Below are 8,155 nucleotides of genomic sequence, written 5' to 3' on the forward strand. Positions count from 1 at the left end.
GACAAAGGATTTGGGGTAGAATATGGTGGTGGAGACTAATACAGCTGCTCTGCTTTATAAATCATTAATTAATTCTTTAGTTTAAATTTACATTTCTAACTCCTGCTCCTTTCTGTACTTGCTGACTCAGAGCCCAGAGTATCTCCTGGGTTCTGACTGGCAGGCTGGCTTCCATCACTCCTGTTGCTTCCTCATAACATATTCTAGACTGTGGTTTCATTCATCTGTTTCACCTGCCAACTTGCTCACATCCGTTTTCCTCCTCTCAGAAATGTGTTGGGATCTCTTTTGTTGGCAATCCCCTCCCTCACATTTACCTTATTCTTTTTCTGTTAGAGATTTCTTCCATTATGTACTGCTGTACTTTTATTTTAATGGTCTCTAGGAGGGACTGTGAGTGATGCATGTACCTAGTCCAACATCTTGCACTGGACTCAGCAAATAGTTTGAGCACATTCTCTGCACCAGGTACTATGTCAGGTGCTGGGGGAATAAAAATGAGTGAAACTTATTTCCTTGTATCAAGGAGCTTGTAGTGTAGCAGTGGAGGCAGTCCTATGCAAGACATTTAAAGGGGACTTTTCCCGATTTGGTTTTGGATGAGAATCCAAAGTGGAAAATGAAGGGATCACATACTCTAAAGAGAGGTAACACACTACATTTATAGAATTTGCTAAAGGATGACTTCCAAAACATTATCTGAGGCCTCTTAGCCTATTATTTATCCCAAAGGTATATAAAGAGAAGCTAGGAGATTGCGAGGAAAATGGTAGAGAGGATTGTTTTGAAGAGAGTTGTGAGAATGCTTTGGAGTTTCTCCTGCTCATGGGGGGAGTGGAAGAGGTATACTTCCTACTCACTTAAATGGAATGAGACTACAAAAGAACCACTCCAAGGGCTTGCTGTGTATTTCCCAGGGATTGACATTTTCAGTGACTGGCAACTGACTTACATCTGAAAACAGAGTCTTAAGGTGAGAGAGACTATGGCTAAAGAAAATTGTGACAACAAAGGAAAGATAAGGCCACATTTGCCGGTAGCTGTACTTCCACTAACAGGTGAGTAAAGCTCTCTGTTTCCCAAAGGCCAGATATAGTCCCCATGGTAGGAGTTTAAAGTTGAATAATCTTTAAGGGATATCTCCTAAGAAGATCACTCAGAGGTATAAAGTGACTCCAACAGGGGAATGGGCTGATTGAAACCAGGGACAGAGGAGTTATAAGAGACCAGTCCGAGGAGGTGTTGCCTAGGTCAAGAAAACTGCAGGTGAGAGATCTCCAGTGACAGGGGAGCTCCCAGTAACCTTGTAAAGTATCAACTTTGGACATCAGCAACACTCTTCAATGCCCGTTTAAAATCGAATCAGTAAAAGAAAGCTTGTTTAGGCCCTTCCTTCTAGATCTTCCCTGTGCTTCAACCCTGGAGGCAGGGTTCGAGGCAGCACAATGAGTGGGGGAAGAGAGATAAAAAAGAAAAATGAATGAGGGAGGAAGCCAACCACGAGTTTTCAGGCTGTTAGACCTGAACTGGGAAGGGGAGAAGCTTAGAAATGAATGACATTGAAGCTGTGATATATTAGACTGGACTGAAAATTTTAATGCCTATAAAACAAAACTATTTTTTTTTTAATATCTGAGAGTGACTGAAAAAGCTATGAGCTCTGTCTGAAATTTCATGTAGGGGAAGGGAAAAATGATTCTACAGAGCTTGTGGTGCGGAGAAGTGGTGTGAAAGAATTATATTGCTTTTTGCTTACACCCTACTGTGTCTAGCTCATTCAATATACTATATGTATAGTCAAGGTTCAGTGAGTGGTAACACATAGGAGAAAGTAATAAACTTTTCCCAGGGAGGCCAGGCAAGGCCTGACACCTTCTCTCAGAGGAGTTAGTGCTTGAGCTGGATTTTAAAGAACAAGAAGGAATTTGCCAGGTGCGGATGGCATAGGAGGACATTCCAGGAAAAGGGAACAGCATATACAAAATTAGGAGGTATATATGGACAATGCATGTTTTAGTGGTTTTGACTCACTGTAATGTGGGGGAGGAATAAATTTCCTCTACCCTTCTAGGTTTTCCAGCTGATCTAATAATTAAATTGACATGAGACAAATTAACAAGAGAAAATAACTAAATTTAGTTACATGTGTATCTATGGGATCACATATACAGGAGAGGTTCCGAGAAAGAAAGGTAGAATGGGGTATATCAGGCATTCTGAACCAGAGAATGAGGTAAGGCACTGGGGCTTCAGAGGGGAGGAGGAAAATGTATAGGATGATAAGCAGAACAAATATTCAGTAATTAGAAGTTTGCCCTGCCCTATAGATAGGTCATAAGAGGTTATTTCTTATGATAACTCTTATTATGGGCAAGGCCCCCAATTTAGATTCTTCTAGGTAGTTAAGGGAGGGGCATGAGCCTCTCCTGAGCCCACAAAGTCTCAATTGTCTTTGGTTTAAAATAATCCACTTGCCAAAATAGCATATCTTAGGGAGGTCTGTTCTGAACATCTTCAGTAGTGTAAACCGTGGTTGGGTAGAGGAGGGAGGTGAGGTAATATTTGGAAACATGCTTATGAAATGCTTTTTTTTCTAAAAGGGATAAAGGTCATTCATTGATGTATATTTAAATGGAAAAAGTGCCAGATGTTTCAGTTTCCTCCCAAATAGATTTCCAATTAAGCTGTCAGTAGTTTGCTGTTGGTTTAGAAAGTTGTTCCCCTTACCTTTGGTTTGTTTTATGTAGAGAAAAGGGATTCTATACTTTTTTTGGGTGGAAATATGCCATTGGAAATGCTGCTGCCCAGTGACAAAAAATACTGAATTTACCATCAACTGTGTACATTGAGATTTAAAAGTTGTAAATTCAAGTTCCTTGCATTGCAAATGCAAAGTATTTTTTTCAGGATATTTTTTAAAGTAGGCCATGATATTAAATAAAATGATATGTGACAAGTGCTTAGAACAGTGCTTATTGGCACAGAGGGGATGCTTGATAAATGTTAGCTATTATCATCATCACCATCACCAACATTATCCCACCCACTCAGCAGATTTGACTAGTACTTCCTAGGTTGCTGTCCTTCTGTATAGAGTATATGTGTGAGCAGAAGTTCAGAGGAAGGGAAGAATTAGTGACAAAGAAATTCTTCTCACTTAGGTGTGTGCTTGCTTACATGGTGATATTTCAAAGAAAAAAGAGACATACTAAAGGTCAGCTTGTTAAGGGGTTAATTTATTTAGGAGAACATTCCCCCTAACCCTTTTCTGTGGCAAATTCATCCTGCAAGATCCTCAGGAGAAAAGAGGTCCTTTGTCAAATAAGTTCACAAAGCATTACATACTTTAGCTCTCCCTCAGCCCCCACCTTGGAGAATCAGAATGTCCTTCAGCACATTAAATGAGTTGAGAAGTTCCCCCGGGAAGACAGAAGCTATTTAAATTTTTAAAACTCAGTTTGACAAAGTTCCTTAGCCACATAACTCTTCTTTCTTGTAACACTTATTAATATCCCCAGGCACTAGTGTTCTACATGTAGTAAGGTGTCCTATCTGAGATAATTATATTTTTTCCTCTTCAGAGAGAGGAACTGCCAGTCACTCTTCATACAGTAAGTCAAAGGGAATCCTGGATTAGGTCTTCGAGAGGGCATCTCAGTTATACAGATGTTTACCAGACAGATGTACAGAAGTCTGAAGTGAGGGTGGGCCAATCACCATGAGAAGTCCAGAGAGAAGAGATTTCTATGTCCAACCCCTTTGTTCTGAGATTTGGAGGTAGGAGAATTGAGGTATAAGGAGTTGCCCTTTTCAAGGCCTAATGGCAGGAAAGGATAATAAGATCCATGAAACAAAGTTACCAACAATTTAAAGAGGCTGGTCTGGTGAACTGGCACTGGTGCTGAGTAAAGAAGAATGCAGGGGATGGTGGCAGAACTGACAATATAATTTGTGACGCTCAGTGCAAATTGACAAAGTGGGGCTCCTTCTTAAAAATTTAAGAATTTCAAGGCAGGAACAGCTAAGTATTAAACCAAGGGTGGGGCCCTTCTAAGCATAAGGCCTTGTGCAACTGCATAAGTTGTACACCCCTGAAGCCAACCCTGGATGATGGTCTTGGTTTCTGGAGGCTGTACACAAAAGGACTGTTTTTGTCTTTATTCTTCTAGGGCTGCCTTACTACCTGAGGAAGTAATTGGGTGTGAAATAAAATTACTGGTCACTAAGAGCTATAACAAGATCCACTAAGGTCAGTTTTTTCATTTTCTATTACAGCTGTAACAAATTACCATTACCAAAAATTTAGTAGCTTAAAACAACTCATTTATTATTTTACAGTTTTATAATTCAGAAGTTTGAACTGGGTCCCACAGGGCTAAAATCAAGATGTTGGCAGGGATAGTTCCTTCTGAAGACTGTAGGAGAGAATTCATTTCCTTGTTTTCCCCAGCTTCTAGAGGCTGCCTGCATTCCTTAGCTTGTGGTCCCCTTCTCATCTTCAAAGCCAGAGATGTTGCATTTTTCTGATCATTCTTCTGTAGTAAAATCTTCCTCTGACTCTACTCTTCTGCCTCCTGCTTCCACTTTTAAGAACAATAGGCCCACCTGAAAAATCTAGGATAATCTCCCTATCTGCTGATTAGCAACCTTAATTTCATCTGCAACATTAATTGCCTCTTTCTAGCTAATTTATAGTATTCACAGATTCTAAAGATTAGGACATCTTTGGGGGCCATTATTCTGCCTACCACACCCAGAGAGCACCAAACTAAATTAGACTTTGCCTTTAAACGAATTATCGATGTATAACATACAAAACATGCCCAAATCTTAAGTGTACAGATTGATGAATTTTTAGATAAATATATACCTGTGTAGTGTGTAAATGTACATAAGTGTAACCACCACTCAGATGAAAATATAAAATATATCTAGCTCCTCAAAAGGCTCTCACATGCTCCTTCTCAGTCAACATCCACCCTCACTTCTGTCACTGTATCAGCTATCTATTACAAATCACTCCAAAACATGGTTGCTTAAAATAAAAACCATTTTATTTGCTCATAATTCTATGGGTCAGAATTTTGACTGAGCTCAGCTGGGAGGTTCTTCTGTTGGTCTCATCTGTGGTCACTCATTTGGTTGCAGTAATTTGGCAGCTTGACTGGGGCTGGATGGTCCAGATTGGTCTCATATATGTGTCTGGTAGTTGGCACTGGCTGTCAGCTGAGCCTCTCTCTCCATGTCCATATTTAATCCTCGAAGAGGGTAGACTGGGTTGCTTTATATGGAGATCTCAGAGAAGCAAGAAGGCAACAGCAAATTGCCTGGAAGTTGTACAATGTCATTCCCACTGCATTCTTTTGGTCAAAGCAAGTCTCAGGGCTATCCCAGATTCTAGGAGTGGAGAATTAAACTCTACCTCTTGATGACAGGAGCTGCCAAAAAACTTGGGGCTATTTTTTACCTGTTTTTGAACTTCATATAAATGGAATCATACCAAAAGTATTCTTGTTTCGGGCTTCTTTAGTTCATTATTATGTATGTGAAATCCAATCATGATTTTGTATGTAGCAGTAGATTGTTCTTTTTTATTGCTGCTGCTCATATTCCATTGTATGAAAATACCACAATTCATTCTACCATTGATGAACATTTTGTTTCTAGTTTATGGCTATTGTAAGTAAAGCTGCTATCCATGTTCTCCTTCATGTCTTTTGAAGGGTATATGTACTTAATTATCTTGAATATGTACCTTAGAATGGAATTACTGGGTCAGAGGGTAGGCTAGTATTAAACTTTAAAAGAAATTGCCAAACAGTTTTTTGAAGTGATTGAATTGATTTACATACCTATAAGCAATGTATGAGAGTTTTGGTTGCTGCACATCCTTGCAAACACTTGGTATTGTCATGTCAGCCTTTTAAATTTCAGCTATCTTAACAGGCATTTAGTGGTATCTTGCTGTTGTTTCGATTTGCATTTCCTTGATGAATAATGATATGGAACATATTTTTACATGTTTAATGGTCCTTTGACTTTCCTTTTGGTGAAGTAATTATTCCGTATTTTTGTGAAATGTTTAAAAATTAGGTTGTTTGTCTTTTTCTTGTTGATTTGTATTTCTCTTTATAGTCTGACTTTGAGTCTGTTATTGTATTTATGTATTACAAGTGGCTTGTCTTTTCCTTCTCTTAATGTCCCTCAATTTGGGTTTGATGTGATTTTTTTCTCCATGATTAAAATCCCATGATTTCTCTGGAGTTATGGATTTTTTTAAAGAATACCATAGAGGTAAAGTACCCATGTCATTGAATCATATCAGGGTCTAAGTGATTTCAATATGACCTGTCACTCTGATCACTTGGTTAAGATAGTGTCTGCTATGTTTTTCCACTGTGAAATTACTATTTTCTCCTTTCCATATTCTATTTTTTGGAATCGAGCCATTAAGTCCGGCCCACACTCAAGAAGTAGGGAGCTGTGCTCACCTTTCAGGGTGGAGTATCTACAATAATTTATTTCAATTTTTTTTTTTTTGCATAGGAGATTTCTTTCTTCTCCCCATTTATATATTTATTCAATTATTTTTATCAGTATGGACTCATGGATATGTTTTATTCTCTGAGTTATAATCCATTGTTACTGTTATTTTGTTGCTCAGATTGTACAATGAACAAATTTGAGCTGATAAAAAGATATAGAATACTGTATGAAAAGCTGCAGAATGTAATTTTTCAAAAATTTATTTATTTTAATTAGTTTCAAGTATACAGTACATTTGTTAGACATCTATATAGTTCATAAAATGATCCCCCAATTGCTACCTCCCTCCCCTGATCCTCCATCTAACCAAAGTATTAATGCTAATTGCATTCTGTATGCTGTGCTCCCCATCCCCATGACCATCCAGCTACTAATTTGTACTTCTTTACTTCTTTACCCCTTCACCCCATTCTCTCAGCCCCCTAATGCCCCCTCCCCTCTGTCCGTCATCAAATTGTCCGCTATATTTGTCAGTCTGTTTTTGATTAGTTTGTTCTTTTTATATATCTTAGTTCACATATAAGTGAAATCATATAGTGTTTATCTTTCTCTGTTTGACTTAAATACCTTCTAGGTTCATCAAAGCAACATCTTTTTCCATCCTCTTCTTTTTAGTCTGTGTCTTTTAATCTGAAATGAGTCTCTTCTAGGCAACATGTAGGGGTCTTGTTTTCCTTCCCATGCATCTACTCTTTTAGTTAGAACACTTAATTCTTTTCCATTTGATGTACTTATTGATAGTAATGTAGTTGTTATCATTCTTTATTCTTTTTTTTTGATACATGTTTTGTCTTCTTAAAGAAGTCTCTCCAACATTCCTTGTATACTGGCTTGGTGGTGATAAATTCCTTTAGCTTATTTTTGTCTGGGAAACTCTTTATCTGTCCTACAACTCTAAATGATAGCTTTGCTGGATAAAGTATCCTTGGTGGTAGATCCTGGGTCTTCATCCTGTTGAATATTTTTTTGCTAAACCCTTCTGTCTTGCATAGTTTCTTTTGAGAAATCAGCTGCCAATCTTACAGATTTTTTTTTTAACTTTTTAAAAATTAAGTTTATTAGGGTAACATTGTTTAATATGATTATATAATTTTCAGGTGTACATTATAATTTGACATCAGTATATTCTATTGTGTGTTTATCACCTTTTCTCTTATAAGTAACTCTCTGTTTTTCTCTTGCTGCTTTTAATATTCTTTCTTTGTATTTAACCTTTGGCATTTTAATTATGATGTGTCTTGGTGTGAGCCTCTTTGGATCCCTTTTTTTTTGGAATTCTCTGAGCTTCCTGGGGTTTTATGTCCATTTCCTTCACCAGGTTAGGGAAGTTTTCCATCATTATTTCTTCAAACAGCTGTTCAACATCTTGATTTTCTTCAGTTACGCCAATCAGATGGATATTTGAATCCTTAATAGTGTCTCATATGCTCCTTAAATTATTGGAACTTTAGATGAAGTTAGAAAATTCTTAAAAAAAATTCTTAGAAAAATATTAATTACCAAAATGGACTGAAAAAAAATTAGACAATTTTACTCCTACTTACTTTTGTGGGCCACACCTTTATAATTGAAGAAAATTAGTAAAAGTTGTCAGATTTTTTTCTACACT

The sequence above is a fragment of the Pteropus alecto genome, unplaced genomic scaffold (genome assembly GCF_000325575.1).
Source record: "Pteropus alecto unplaced genomic scaffold, ASM32557v1 scaffold116, whole genome shotgun sequence".
In the NCBI taxonomy this organism is placed as follows: domain Eukaryota; kingdom Metazoa; phylum Chordata; class Mammalia; order Chiroptera; family Pteropodidae; genus Pteropus; species Pteropus alecto.